At 37.5% G+C, this 16359-nt stretch overlaps 1 long non-coding RNA gene across 2 annotated transcripts; it reads right to left on the bottom strand.

Annotated features, from left to right (window-relative positions):
• Positions 1–803: 803 nt before the first annotated feature.
• Positions 804–13637, bottom strand: LOC121958417. 2 transcript variants are annotated; one of them, XR_006106847.1, is made up of 5 exons: positions 13419–13637; positions 12559–12698; positions 8517–8634; positions 2414–2564; positions 804–1029 (listed from the first exon to the last, which is right to left on the bottom strand). It is a non-coding gene; the product is annotated as an uncharacterized LOC121958417 (long non-coding RNA). The 2 variants fall into 2 exon arrangements; XR_006106848.1 differs by having other exon boundaries at positions 13473–13637.
• Between the last annotated feature and the right edge of the window lie 2722 nt (positions 13638–16359).

Raw genomic sequence — 16359 nt, 5'->3', positions numbered from 1 at the left:
CATTTCCCAAAAACAGCTGATGAAACATCAAACCAGCATAAAATAGCATGCGAAGACACGCCATAGCATAGATTGTTGAAAAAAAAACGGCCAAAAACACCAAAATGATGCATGTTGAAAAAATGACCGAAAAGCAAGGCTATAGTATGGCAAAAAATGTCAAAAATGACATGTCCCAAAAACAGCTGAAAAACCTCAAAACAGCATAAAATAGTGTGCCAAGACACACCATAGCATAGAATGTTGCAAAAAAAGTCAAAAAACACATAATAACGCATGTTGAAAAAATGACCGAAAAGCAAGGCTATAGTATGGCAAAAAAAGTCAAAAATGGCATGTCCCAAAAACAGCTGAAAACACCTCAACACAGCATAAAATAGTGTGCCAAGACACGTCATAGCATAGAATGTTAAAAAAAAAACCAACAATAACACCAAAATAACGCATGTTGAAAAAATGACCGACAAAGCAAGGCTATAGTATGGCAAAAATGTCAAAAATGACAAAATACCGTAATATACCATGGTAAAACAATCACAGAAAATCTCACAGTATAGTATGTTGTCCAAAAATTTATAAAAACGTCATCCTACAGTCTATCATTGAAATAAAATCATTCAATCATCACATCACATGTTGTCTAAAAATCATAAAAAATGTTATGTTATGTCCAGCTCATTGAAGAGCATACCAAAGAGGGAGAACCAGACAGTAAGCATTTAAATTGAAACTATTTTTAATTAAAGGTAACACAATAAAAACAAACTAAGACTACTAACCAAAGGTCAGTAGTCAGTGGTGAGGTGTGTGTGTTGAATGCATGAAGTGTGTGATACCAACTTAAATCATAATGTAACAAAGGGCTGAACAAACAAATCAAATAAAATCATGTTGGGTGCCTGAGAGGCACGAGCCTTCCACAAGAGAGAGAGAGAGAGAGCCATCTTGGAACTGGCAGGCTTACAGAGACTTGGTGGCAGGTGAGGTGAATCCCATACGATGTGGGTGCAGCCAATCCGATATGAGATCCTGAAAGATGGAGCACACGCAAGTGAAAAAGAAACTGGTTAGTGTCCAAGGGGCATCACAGTATATCACACATCACATATCACAGTATGTCCAAAAATCCAAAAAATGTCATAGTGTAGTATGTTGTCCAAAAAGTGATGCAAACGTGATAGTACAATATGTCGTTCAGGAAATCATAATACGTCATACTACAGTATGTTGTCCCAATATTATTAAAAACAACATAGTATAGTATGTCGTTCAAAATTGAGAAAAACGAAATTTAGCATGTTCAAAAATTGAGAAAAAAGTAATTTAGTATGTTGTCAAAAAAATGATTAAAACATAGTATGTTATGTCGTTCACAAAATAATAAAAACCTTAAAGTACAGTTTGTTGTCCAAAAGTTGATCAAAACGTCATATTTCAGTATGTAGATGATAATAGTATGGTATGTTGTCCACAAATTGATAAAAATGACATAGTACATTTTGTTATTAAAAAACTCATAAAACCAGCTGTTTTATTTTGTTTTGGTTATCAACAAGTTTGCTAAATAATGCTCAGCTTTTTTGTTCCAGTGATGTGTTGTTCTTGAAGTGTTGTGTATCAGAAGCAGAGAGATTTTACCTGTGCCTTACCTTGTTTTTCTCCGATTAGGTTATTAAAAGCTCTTGCATGATTCATCAGTTGTTGTTATTGTGTCTATGAAATGTTACTGGCGGTATGAACTGCGTTCAGTGGTATTAGTAGAGTCTTTTTCACTGTACCCTGTTATTGACCACATGCTGCCGCACACTGTATGCATGTACATGTGATGTTTCAGTAGTGGTGCGCACCGAAAAATGGGGCTCCCCCGAAAGCCACTGTGTAATGCGAACCCTGTCAGCTGTATTCACATTGACCAGGCGATATCGCCGTTGAGCTTTCAAAATATTTACATTCCCTCTACCCAACTGCCCCACTGTGACTGGAGTCTATAAAGCTCTTTAAAACAAGAAAAAGAAACAATGCTTGTCCCTGCAGGGGGTCAGGTCAGGCGTGTCAGCCTGCAGGGCCTACAGTGCACTGGGGAAAACCCTGATCATAGTATGGTATGTCGTCAAAAATTGATCAAAAACATCATAGTATAGTATGTAATCCAAAAAAACTAAAAAATTGTCATAGCAGACTGTCGTTCTAAACATCATGAAAAAATCATAGCATATCATTTTGTTTAAATTAGTATGAAAAAGTCGTACTTAAGTTTGTCCTGCAAAAAAACACACAAAAAAAGTCATACTGCACTATTTCGTTCACAACTGCATAAAAACTCATGCTATACTATTTGGTCCAAATTAGCAAAAAACAAAACAAAAAAGGTTACAGTTTAGTATGTGGTTCAATATGAGATGAACAAGCCTACCTTTTTTGGGCGCCGAGGTGGTGTGGTGGTTAGCACTGATGCTTCATAGCAAAAGGGTCCGCGATCTGAATCCAGGTTGGGGCGAGGTTCGGACCTTGAGTTTGCATGTTCTCCCATGTCAGCGTGGGTTCTCTCCAGGTTCTCCGGCTACCTGCCAAAGACATGCAGGTTAGGTTACTTAAATACTCTAAATTGCAGGCAAATTGTAGGTGTGAATGTTAGCGTGAATCGTTGTCTGTCTATATGTGGCAGCCCTGCCATCTGGTGACCTGTCCAGGCGTGTACCCCACCTCTCACCCAATGCAAGCTGGGATAGGCTCCAAGTCCCCCCGCGACCCCTACGGGGACAAGCGGTTACGGACAATAAATGAATGAATGAAGTCTAACTTTTGTTTGTTGTCAAACATGGCATCTAAGTCATAGTATAGTGGGTTGTCCAAAATATCATTAAGAAATCCGAGTATATCGTCCTAAAAATAGCAAAAAAAAAAAAGGTCATGTAGTTTTTCATTTAAAAAAAAAACATAAAAAATTAACATTACAAAATGTAGTCCAAATTAGCATTCAAAAGTCCTAGTTTAGCATGTCTTCATGGCATTAAAAAAGTCATAAAATAGTATGTCAACCAAAATAGCATAAAAAAGTCAATGTACAGTATGTCATCCAAAATAGTATGAAAAAAATCATAATATATTATGTATATTAAAGTAGCGTAAATGATTTAAAGTATAGTATGTCCTCAAAAATACCAGAATAAAACTTTACGCTCAAAATGGTATCAAAAAGCATTATTTGAGTATGTCATCCAAAATAGTATTGAAAAGTCCTACTATAGTATGCTGTCGAAAAATAGGATAAAAAGGCATACCATGGTATGTTGTCCTAAATAGCATAAAAAAGTCTTAGTATGTTGTCCAAAATAACAAAAAAAGCAATACTATAGTACACCGTCCACAATAGCATAAAAAAGTCATTTAGTATGTAACTAAAACATTTTTTCTTTAAGTCATAGTATAGTACATTATCAAAATGATAAATAAAAAAAAAAAACAACAATTAAATACTTGAGAATCTCCAGGTGAAAAATGTCCCCTCTGTTTATTGGCCACCAGAGCGTTGGACACAGTCTCACTGATCATTGTCTTCCTTGAAATCAAGAGCAGATTCTGAGCGAGGCTGAGGTAAGTTATACAGTAACTGCTGCACAAACACTGACTGGATTCATTTCTTGTGAAAGGAGTATTTATACTATATTACTTTTTATGTTGGTATTGGGTAAAACTCTTTGCTCACACGTTTCTTGATTCCAAACAGGATGGGATCTGAGAATCAAAAGTTGGCGTGAATTTTTTATTCAGTTTAACTCAATAGTCCGCATGACCTTTTTTACTCCTCAGCCAGTGTTTCACGTCACCCGTCCGTCTTCTCTTGAGTCCTCCTCCAATCCTCCAACACTGTCCAGGCAACATACAGACAGATCTGGGTCATGGTGAACCTGAGGCCAGCGGCTCCCATTACTTTAGCTCCAGAGTCAAGACCTCAAGGCCTTGAATGAGATTCAAACATCAAACTTTGGCTGAGGCACTAACTATCAGCATCAGCAGAGCTTCTCCTAACCAACCCTTCCTCACAGCAGTTCACATTAAATGATGAGTTTTGGAGCCACTCATGGGTCAATAACACACTTTTCCAACTCTGGGCAAGTGATGGCAATAGTGGCTCAAAATGCTGATTTGAGTTGGGTTTGTTTATGTGGGTCATAGTTGTGGAAAGCATTTGCTCTGAGCTGTAGACACTCTATTAGTGATGGATTTAAACATCCACAATTTAAAACACTTTACTGCCTCAAAGCCAGTGTTAGAGGTTATTTATGAAAAGTAGTACACAGCTACTATATCTACTTTCTCCTCTTAGCAGAGTCAAGCATAGCTGTTTCATTTGCACTAATCACATCACAGTTACTGATCCAACAAATGCAGTAGATTATAATAGCATTTACATTTTTACAGCTTCATTAACTTTTTAATTTGTGTGATTTCCTTCACAGGAATTCCTGGGTGCCTGTCACTATGGAAATACCAGAATTGGCTATAATGCATAAATAGAAAATAGTTAAAGCTGCATGAATAGATTTCCTGGCCTCTTGGGGGGCAGAAGAACTCCGCAACCAGCTGAACAACACATTACTATTATCATTATTTATCTTTTTATTTATTTATTTATTATTATTATTATTATTATTATTATTATTATTATTATTATTATTATTATGGCAAAAGTAGCAGACACAGAACACTGAGTAGCAGTCATGTTTCTAGCTACCTTACGAACATAAGTCCACATTTATTCTCTTTTTAGCTCTGTTTTGGTCTCCACCAGCTCCTATGAAAAAAACAGACGGCTCGTCAGCTGCTTGACGTTTAAATTTCTTCACTAGCTAATTGCTAATATTACCTGTAAGGCATTGTGTGGTGCTGGACAGGTAGGATACAGTGGGCATATCAGAACTTTCTCTTTAAATAAAGCTGCCTGCTGCTGAAAAAGCTGTTAAGAGTGTTTGTTAAGGGTAGAATTTTTATGCTGGAAAGAAAAAAAAGAGGCTAAGTTAGGCTAAAAATTGAGAGGGAATGGCAGAATCAGATTATAATTTAGTCGTGGTTGTTCACTTTGAGTGGTGCTATTTGGGGATACTCAACATGTTTTGCTTGGGGGCCACTTTTGCAAAATGATAGAAGGCCAGGGGCCTGTCGCAGCAGCCCCATACATGTTTCTAGAACTGAAAAACCTAAGAATTTTAGGACATTTCTTGGATTTTAGGCAATGCTAGGATTTTCAGACTTTTTTTAGGATTTAAGGACATTTCTAGGATTTTAGGAACGTTCAGAACGTTATCTGGATTTTTGGGGCATTAGGGGCTTAGTTAGGACCTCTGTCGCGGCATGCAGAGGGATCCTCTACCATCACTTTTTTTGATTAACAAACTCTTTTTTGATGCTTCCTTATGCACTCTGATACCTTATGTATAATAAAACACACAAAAACAACTCCCTGTGTGAATGACTTTATTTTTATTGTAAATCAGTTAGGGCCCGCGGGCTGTAAGTTGAGTATCAACTCTACATGACTAAGTCATTTGATGTATTACTAATATAAAAAATATAGATTGTAGCGGCTTGAATTGACGGAGGCATTTGATATAATCAGAGGCAGCTAATTTTCTAATTCTCATTAAGTATGGAGCTGACTAATGTGTGTGAATGTGGTAAAAAAAAAAAAAAAAAAAGGATTGTATAAAAAGGAATGGGAACTCTTTTTTATCATTTCATGATTCAGGAACATAAATTACTAAACAGCTTAGCCTGAAGCTGAAAGTAATACATCATGCAACGGTGAGGGAAAACTTGAAATCACTCCCCTAACATGCTCAGCAGTATAGTGCACATGGGACGCAGCACACATTCATAAGAGGCTTACAGTCAGGAGCTCTCTGCAAAGTGGAGCCTCAGTAATGCTTAATATAAGGTGATTGGCCCAGTAATTGCCGATCAGTTAAGTAAGGCATCAGTGTGACTCAGCAGGCAAACATACAACTGAACAATCCAAATGAATTGTCTGAACTTCATATGAATAATGTAGCATCCTATCTTCAGCTTATTTATTTTAAAGAATTAGATCTGTGCTCATTCTCAGCTTCCTTCAGCCAACTAATAAACACAGTTGTGCATTGGAGTATCTACTAAATATAATACCATTTTCTTTGTGTTACAGCAAACATTCATACAACCATTTAGATATCTTTACACATCAACATACGCAGAAGATTTAGTTTGCACGTTGAGTGCAGGAGAATCTGTTCCTGTTACAATTATTCTGATCTCACAGAGCTTACAAAGTACCTACACGGTTCATGTCATGTCATGGAGGTATCAAAACAAAGCAACCAAGCCTTTGTCACATGTATGCAGACGGGTGTGATTTAAAAAAGGTACAGGGGAAAATGCAACACGCTCTACATGGCTATTGTTCTCATCTCAGCTGACAACTGACCCCACCCCCTTTTTGCTACTGTTGTTACACTTGTCAAGTTTTGAGTTCTCACATTACCCATAATACAGTTTACATATGATTACAGTGTCAGATTGAACAATCGATTGTTCGTAGTCATTTTTTAACTCCTTTGAAACCTGGAGCACTTTCCTAGTACTGCTTTCATACACCTTTCACAAGTATTTGAACCCTGAACACATTGGTTAGATTTCTTTAAAATAATGGGAAATGGCATTACGCAAATAAGTAAGAAATGTTCCATAAATTGCAAAAAATTAGCAGATTTAGAAAATTATTTCTTAAAAGAGGTAGGGAAAATGTTAAGGGAAAAAAGAAGAAAGCGAGGGAAAAACTATTCATAGTTATCATAATTAAATATATAAAGTCTTGTTGGCCTTGTTTTATAACTTAATTTTTCTTAATGGATTTTCAGGTAATGTTTTTGTATGAATGCTGTATTTACAGCTATGATTAGCACTGGTAATGCTAATGCTATGCTTATTTTTACTGGCAAAAACAAATGTGAGAAGTTTGCCTAGAGGGCTTTTTTGGCAGAACTCTATTCATTTCTACACAAACCACGTTTGTTTTTTTTTTTCCTAACCTTAACCAAGACGTCCTTTTTTGGCACAAAGCTCTCAAGGCAAACTTCTCCAGCAGTTAAAACCCCCAAAACAGGCTTAAAACCCTTAAAACTAAATTTAGGCCCATACCACAAAAACTGAACATCCAACTCTTCACAGGGGTCTTTTAGAAGAGCCAAAAACTGATCAATAGATTTCAAGAAAACCAACGATACACTTAACTGATACAATGAACTGAAAACACAATGTAGCAACAGCAATGCCTCCAGTCTGTGAATCTGGGTTATGCCATGGTTAAGTTACATAATCAACATTGTTGCCGTGTTAGTGACTTGTCAACGGATGGCACCCACCTGTCACTCAAAGCTCCCACGCTCTTAATTATGCAGAACTAAAAGCCTTAATAACGTTTAAACAGGTGAGTTATATAAAATTTCAGCCCTGTATCGTTATTATAAACAGAGACCAAAACCGTTTTTTGTACCAGGCTGTAAACATGTTTATTTTCTGCTGTAAAGTTGGTCATGTCAACACGTGTCTATGGGGACCATTGACTCACTTTTGGGGCCAGCCTCAAGTGGCCATTGAGGAACTGCAGGTTCTGGCACTTTTCCATCTTTCAGCTCCAGAGGTTGCTGCTTGCCCGATACTCAACACTTGGATGTAAAGAAAATCAAACTTGACTGCCCTGCTGTACCCATAATAGCTTAGCAACCAGTATATTTACCCGATGTTAGAATACAGTACAAGGTGGATTTATTAGTCATTTTTTTAAAAACTGTTTAAAAAGTGAATTAAAAATTTCTCCTTAAACCCTTTAAAACCTGGCTGGACACCAGTTTTCTCGCCATGCCTTCAGATGCCTTTCACAAGCTATTTAATGCTTTTAAATTTAAGTAAATTGGTTTAGTTTCTTTAAAAACACAGAGAAAAATGTAATGACCAACTTGGCCAGGAATGTAAGAAATTCATCAAAGCTGATGAAGAAAATGACCTGAAAATTCGTTTTAAAAAGGGGGTGTCAATTATTAAAACATACCAAATGACTATGGAAAAATGTCCAGCAAATGGGTTTTTAATATTTATATGTGTAAAATTATGTTACAGAAATTTTTTTTTTTTTTTTTAACTTTTTTTTTTTCTTAACTTTATTAAGGTTATTTTCTTGTTTTTTATTTTTCTTTTTTTGCTTAATTACGGTAATTTTCTCGCAAATTTTTAATAGCTTCTTGTTGTTTTTTGGCAACGTTGTTGTTAAGTTGCTCACTGCCTTCCATGTTTTTAAAAGAAATGAAATTAATTTGCCCACATTTTTAAAGGGTTACTTCTGATACATATTGTGGAGTTGAAGGAGGAGTTGATGAGTCCAAAAAGTCGAATTATTATTTTGTGACTAAAACTGTTAGTTTGTTAAGTTGAATTTCTCAAAGTCGAACTTAACACTTCGATAATGCGCTTGGCGGTTGACTTACCCTCTCTTGCATACGCCTCAACTGGACCAGAACTGGCCTCGGCATTCTGAGCATGCTCCACAGTCCCCACGCCAGGCTTTGACACGAACATCACACAGCATAAATTCCAAGAAGAAAGCTGAAAAAAAAAAAAAATCAAAAGAAGAAGGACAGAAAACAAAATAAGATGAAGGTATCCACAAAAAAGTAGTACAGTACTTGAGGAATGCACAGCTCCAAAAAATGATCTATGTTTTCACCGTAAGACATGCAACCCGTTTGCTTCTGCTAACTTCTTTGCTAGGTGACATGATAGGTCAACTGGGAGAGGTTCAATAGCAACTAGCTGAAAGGGGGCATATCGCCACCAACGCGGCGGTGTCGGACATACTTCTGTCAATAATTCAGTATTCCCCCGGTGCTTGAATACTGGGACAAGGATAGTGTCAGTAAGTCCAATTAAACAGCCTTATTGAGCGATAACTATGGCTCGACTGTGCATCAACTGTGCATGTAAACGTATCCAATGATTGGACAATTGCTGGTCAGGGGAGGGGTCCAGCAGTTTGTCAAGTGCTTAAGTGTTACTGAAATCTATAGATCCACTCAACGACTGATCAAATATCTACCACAATATACTCTGACCCACTTAATAAGATTCAACAAGGGCACAGGAAGTTGAAGCAGTTGGTAGGAGGATGGAGGGAAAACGGCCGGACAGGAAGGCCAGGAACATACACACACACACACACACACACACAGTATTTGTACAGTGTTTGGCTTGGAGGAGTGTGTCTCCAGGCTCTGCAGGACTGAGGTAAGAAGACAGCTTGTTTTCTTCCCAACTTCCAACACAGTAGTTCTCCCTGCAGGCCGACGCCACACCTCAGAGCAAAAGCAATCCCACATCATCCTTAGACAGGCTTTAAGGCACCAAATACCAAACAAAGAAGGAAGAAGACTGTGGATTTGACTTTTTCACCCTGAACCACAACTTCTCCAAAGGCAGGCGTAATGAAGGGCATCCGTTGCGGGTCGCTGCGCTGCCTCCGACCAGTCAGCTGTGCATATCTGTGACAGCGCACGGCGCCGTAGGATGGGTCAGAGAAGAGCTCAATGCGATGACTGCATCCAGGGTTCATACAGTGGATACATGAGTGACTGTGCTGAACTCTAGTGCAGCCTGAGGACCGGCAGTGTTCAGTACATCTATCGCCGTACTTCGACGGCTTCCTCGTGAGGAAGCTGCATGTGATGTGATGCTACTGTCTGTGATAGGTTTATAGAGAAAAATAGAGGCATGATTGTGCTTGCCCTCTGTGTGTGTGTGTGTTACATAACTCAGAGCAAAAAAATTCTCCCTGAGGATTAGACTCAATAGAATGATATTCACGGTTTAATGTGGCTGAAAATGAAAGCTACAAGAGCGGGAGAGGCTCATTTTTGCTAATCAAAGGGACTTGGGCAGATGTAATATTTTGTGCTTCATGGTCATGTGGTGCATCATTAGATTACATTTGGTCACACTGCGGATGATGACTCAGGGGGAGCGCCACAATAGCACTTTGTGGCGTTGACAGGTTGAGTGCAGCCCTTGTGCGTTCAAGTGTGCGCACCCGTGCGTGGATGAAAGTTTGAGTGTGGAGCAGAGCGAGAGCACAAGGACGGTGTGTGGGAGAGGCGGAACGGATGTGTGTGTGTGTGTCCGCGGGCTGTGTGAGACCCCATTGAGTCCAGCGCATTTGGGAGGGCGGGGTGACTCATCTCACCCTCGGGCTCTGCTTCTCAAAATACTTCTCTTTGCCTTTCTCACCTTTTTTTCCCTGTCTGTTCATCTCATCAGCTTCACATGACATTAACACAGAGACTGAAATCATCTTTCCACCTCGAAATGTTAAGTATGCATCTTTTTTCTTTTTGAAGGAAGGAAGAAGACGGGGGCGAGGGCTGAGGATGATGGAGAGTAAGAGAGACGGGCAGACGGGCTGACAGACAAGCAGCAGCGAGGGCAGAGAATTGAGCAAATGCTAAGGCTCATTCATCCTGACAGTGTTCATGGCACCAGTCAGGGGATCAGAAGACAGAAGGAGGACAGATTCCAACACTGACACACAGACAGTGTGCACTTGCTGACCGGCATCACCTCCTCTGTGCAGGCAGCAGGGCACTTGTGCCTGCTGGTCATCTTACACTTCTTATCTGAAGTGAGGATGAGACTGAAATGCTTTGTCTTTAGCCCTTACGTCGTCTTAGGGATCAAAAATGACCCACCACTATGTTTAACAGCATATAAAACTCCCCAAATTATCCGTTTTCAATTTCAAATTTGATGACTTTTCCTTTTTCGGCAGCGCATGCAGATGCAGCAGCCAGTAGCTCCTCAAATTTATGCTATTTTTTGCTATATTTTCCTTTTTTTTTTTTCAACTTCATGACCCCTTCTGCTGAAACACAACTTTCCTACAATAGAGAAACGCTTATCCACACTGAAAAAAGTTGTGTAGGTCTGGAACTGAATGCAGCAGACTGCGAGAGGATTTTCAACATTGGCATACACCGAGCTGCCAGTCAGACCAGAGGGGAGAAACGAAACTGAAAGTGCTGGACGAAGAGAGGGAGGAGAGCCAGCATCAGGATTTTTAAGAAAAAATAATAAATAAAGCTACCTTTTGCCTTCTAGAATGATGCCAACATTAGAAACATGAAACACTGCCTTTGTTCATACACATATGCACACACACACACACACACAAATACATCTGCAAAGTCCATGCACACAAACTTGCATACTGTCCACATTGTACAGTATAATACACTATGTTTCTAAAGATTGCTATTGTTTCCCTATAATAAAATGCATTCAAAACTACTTTTTACACATTTCTTACACATTTCTTTCTTTCTTGGGCTACACAAATTATATATCTTACTAAAACATTATGTTTACACCTATGCAATACCCTTAGCAACAATAACAATTATAACAATAATAGTAATAATCATAAATCTATTCTGTAGTAAAGAAAACAATTATGACAGGTGTGTTGTAATAAAAATGAGTGGATTCCACTGACTGAATGCAGTCTTTCTGCTCTGTGATGAGGGAAAACCTAGATATTCACAAAGTTTGTGATGAATGGCAGGTTGTTTCTTAATGCAAAATAGATTTGGGGTTTAAAATTCAATCAAGCTGCTTTATTTTAGGGGTTTAGTTGAGGTGGGTCATTTTTGACCCACCTGAAGTGGTGTATTCATAAGATTGAGATAAGTCAAGGGCTAGTGGATAGCAGGGTGACTGACATTCAGAATGTGAAGACCTTATGCATTTTATAACGCACTTTGTTTTCTATTGCAGGTTGACAGCATACACACTGTGCTTAAATGTATACTGATTGGTACTCTTATTAGAATTGTGTCGGTGTGTATGCCCGTGCTTGATTGGCATCTCCTTAACTTTGATGACATCATTTTAAAATGTCAGCACAGCGTTCAACTTGAGCAGTCAGACAGAACCAAGCCTGTAATTACTGGGCTTTGTGGGATAAATGCCTCATTTGTTAAATTAAAAAATTACCAAGTGCCATTAACTCTGATTTAATTGTCTCTTGAATCACTTCTAATGGAATTAATGATATCTAATATCTTAATTCTTTTCTCGCAATACTTAAATGTACCTTTTCTAGCATATTATCTGATTTGTACACTTTCAGCAAATTGAAATCGCCATTTCAATTTGCAATGTAACCAGAGGTGGGAAGCATAAGTAAAAGTTCTATTACTTTACCAGTGTTTGCTGCTATGAAGGAAAATATTAGAAAATAAACAATAAAAGTTAACTATAAGGGTTTTGGACCAGATTCAGAAGAAGCGGGTATTTTATTGTTGTTCTGAATGCCCTGGAACCAGGATGAAGCCAGGTGGGTATGCTGTCGCGGGAAAAGTATGTGTGTGTACAGTTCAGTCCTACCACACTTGAAGAAGGGACGGAGTGTGTGAGTGTTAATTAGTTTGCAGCCCTCTTACAGCAGGCAGGTGGTTCGATATCTCTTTGGGCTAGGCTCACCATCCAGTACTGGAAACATCTCTCTCTGTAATCTCTGAAATCCTCTCAAGTCTCTGAATCTCCCAATGTGGGCTCCAAGATCTCCCTCCAACGTCTTGGCTCAGCTTAAGAGGTCTCCAACTCACCAAAAAAACCTTGACCTATAAATAAAGTTAAAATAAAATTACCTTTATAGTAATTTTATGAGCATTGCTGATCATAGGATAAAGCTCATGAAATAAATTCAGTGCTCCATTATTACTCACAAACTTCTATAGTACAACATAGGTAGTTCACTTCTATTTTGAAATTTAAATTTCATCCACAATCAGTGAAAATAAGCAGTTTAGAGAGCTTATTCTTTCAGTAAAAACTCAATTGCAGTTCAGAAACAAAATAAAAACACAAATAAATAAACATAACTTTTAGTCACTAATTCACCTTTACTATATTTTTAAACTCGTGAAGTGTAGAAATACTATGCACATTTCAAATACTGTTAAACCCCTTATGAACTGTGGAAATAGCACTAACAGTAGAAATCTACTAGTAACTTTCATATAGCCAGCTGTAGCATTTAACTCAAATGGTGCAATAAATACATCAAAACACAATACACAACAGTTTCCTCAACACACCATGATGACAAAACATGTCTGCTTGTCACTAGGATCTCTTAAACCCCTTTCAGTTTCAGTTTTCAAGTCGCTAACACTGTTAGCATAACCACTGACATTTTACACAGGAGCAGTTACCACTGCAGCTAGCAGCATTTTGGGCCGCTATCAGTTTTAGCACAAGTCGACGGAGTTTAACATAGCGAAAATTAGCATCGCGGCTAACCGATCCATCTCCTAATTAGCTACAATATGCTGACTCACCAGGGCGATGAATAGCAGGTTAGCAGGGAGAGCCTCAGGCCGCAGACCACTCACCGAAAGGGACGACGTTCTCTCCTTTCTTATCCACACTGTCATTTTTCATTGTCAACTGTCAACATGAAACATGAAATAACACAGGAAGTCATAACATAAACTTCAAGTGAGTTTTTCCAGTGTTTTTCTTTAGTTTTTTATCACTTCAATGTCAAGTTTCTGTCCTTATCAAGCGATTAGCTCAGACTACAATGCCCTTTCACCTTTACTAACGAGACCAATCAGTGGACAGCAGGGGGGCGGGCTGAAGCGTTTGATTGGCTACAATGAACGTAAACTCGATTTTATTGGCTTTTTATCATGTTTGTCAACAGGAACTTCATTTCTTATCTTTTTAACTGTTTGAAACATGAATCTATCATTCTAAAGATCATTATATTTATTTAAAGTGTATTTTAATCAAAAGTGTATTAATTTCAGGTGCAACTGTATGAAATGCTGCATATTATGATAAAGCGTTTATTCATTTTGAGTATTTCAGTTGCTCTGGGCTACATTAGATATTTTAGATAATTCAAAGGGGGTTGCTGTAAATTTAAGAACATCTCAAGGATACAAAATAAATTGCATCAAATAACAGTAAACATTAGCAACAGGTTCCCTTACCTCTAAATCAACAATCATTTCCATTTCTGCACCACAACCAGTTTGTACTCACTTCAAGTTCAACTTTTCCCCCCGTTCACCCTCCAAGCAAAATTTAACCATTCCCCTCAGCCTCTCTGTCCCAGTGTAACCAGTCCACTCAGCCTACCTGTTCCACTATAATCAGTCCACTTGGCCTCTCCGTCACACCGCTCTCCTCAAATTGAAAAGTTTTGACTTGAATGAAGCCCTGCAGTTACATCAGGGATTATTGTTACAAACAGCAAAAGTCCTCACACACCTCACAGGTAAAGTTATTATATTATATATAGCTTACTGTGCTGGCCAGGTGCTGCATTAAGTGAATTCAGCCTTTTTTTAATACTATGCCAAAGTAAAATAATACTAACCATAGTCGATTAGAAAAATATCCAAAAAGTAAAATTACGGATTTTTAAAAAATAGTTAAAAAGTACAAGCAAACAAAAAACAAAGTTGTGAGTAAGGAGAGTAAATGTAATTCGTTACTTCCACCATAAAATATAAGATAAGTCTTGCAATTGTCAGACTTTTCACAAAACAGAGTAGGTCTACTTTGTCATTATCTTTAATTTAAAGAAAAACCTTGTAATTTCTTATACTTTCACAAAATATTTTACATTGAAGACCTATGGCGCTAATATGTTAGCCTACCTCACTGTCCATCATTAAAGGATGTTTATTGTATGGCTACAGTTCAGTGTTCAAGCATAAATTTCAGTTATTATACAACATTTCAATTCAAAAACATGGGACAGAAAACAATTCAGCTCAAACAGAAGCAATTCTCAAAACAGCTTAGCATCACATAAAGACTGGAAACAGGGAAACAGCTAGCCTGCCTCTTTCCAAAAGTTACAAGATGTACCAAGCAGCAACTCAAAAGCTCTCACAGTAACATATGCTTGCTTTCTGGTTTAATATGTACATAAAACAAAATCTAAAATCATTTTTAAACATGCGTTCCATTTTTTTGATATGCTAAGCTGACTGTTTCCTTTGCAGTTAGCTAATTAGCCTCTTATGTGGCTGTGTGGCAATATGGTATGTGGATATCTATGGATATGCAATATAAAAGTGAATTGTTATGGTAATGTGCTAGAATATTTTTTTTATACCTCTTTTATCCTTTGTTGTGTTTTTTCTCTGTTGTTTTTATGTCTGTACAACAAGACAATAAGCTGCTGGAAACCTGAATTTCCCTTTAAGATTAATAAAGTTTCTATCTATCTATCTGTCTAGAATATGACCTACGTAAAATACTTCAACTTGTGTGCCAGATAATGGCTTACTGATTAATAAAACATTTTAATACTTTGTAGATCAGTTATATTACACATAGAGGAGCAATTTCTAGTTTGCCAGGTTGTGCAAAAAAACTTTTTTTCTACTCTGTGTCTTCCAGCATTCCCCCCCTTTTTTTTTTTTTTTTTTTTTTTTTTTTTTTTTTTTTAATCTAGCTCTTTAATTCATCAGGACTTCCCCACTGGACAGTTGCAGTACTTACCTTGTGGAAAAGAGCTGCAGGCCATCCCCACCAAAATCCATTTATTGACAACTTATTAACATTTACAGCCCTAGACTTACATGCTCAGCAGCTGGAAGGATCTGGGGAGATAAAATACAATAAAAAAAATTGCCAATACAGGTTATTCATTCATTTCTGTAAATTAAAGGATAATTCCAGAATGTTTTGCTCATTCCTTGTTTTACTGTTTAACACCACTGCAGATTACATTTCGTGCTTTTAAAGCAATAGTTCAACATTCTGGGAGCCATACTTATTTGGCTTCTTTCAGAGGATGAGACAATTTATTCCACTCTCATATTTGGCTGATAAATATGAATAATGTACAGTATGTGGCTCGTTTCACACAAAGACTGGAATTGGGGAAACAATTAGCCTGACAAGACAAGACAAGACAAGACAAGACAAGACAAAATAACATAACATAACATAACACAACATAACATAACATAACATAACATAACATAACATAACATAACATAACATAACATAACATAAGAGAAAGCAAATGTATCAAAAATATGAAATTCAATATACAATCAATATAAACTAATTGTAAAACTGGATAACAAAAAGGGGCAAAATATAATAGCAAGCAAAGTATAACATTCACAATACAAAACCTAGTTAACTGTAATGTTCGCAATATAAAGACTAGATAACATTAAGGTTCAAAATACGAAAACTAGCTAACTAAAAGATTCAAAATACAAAAACTAGCTGATCATTGGGTTC

This window comes from Plectropomus leopardus, chromosome 19, assembly GCF_008729295.1.
Source record: "Plectropomus leopardus isolate mb chromosome 19, YSFRI_Pleo_2.0, whole genome shotgun sequence".
Classification (NCBI taxonomy): Eukaryota; Metazoa; Chordata; class Actinopteri; order Perciformes; family Serranidae; genus Plectropomus; species Plectropomus leopardus.
Note: the sequence above shows the minus strand (reverse complement) of the source record. Positions and strands in the feature narration are given on the sequence as shown.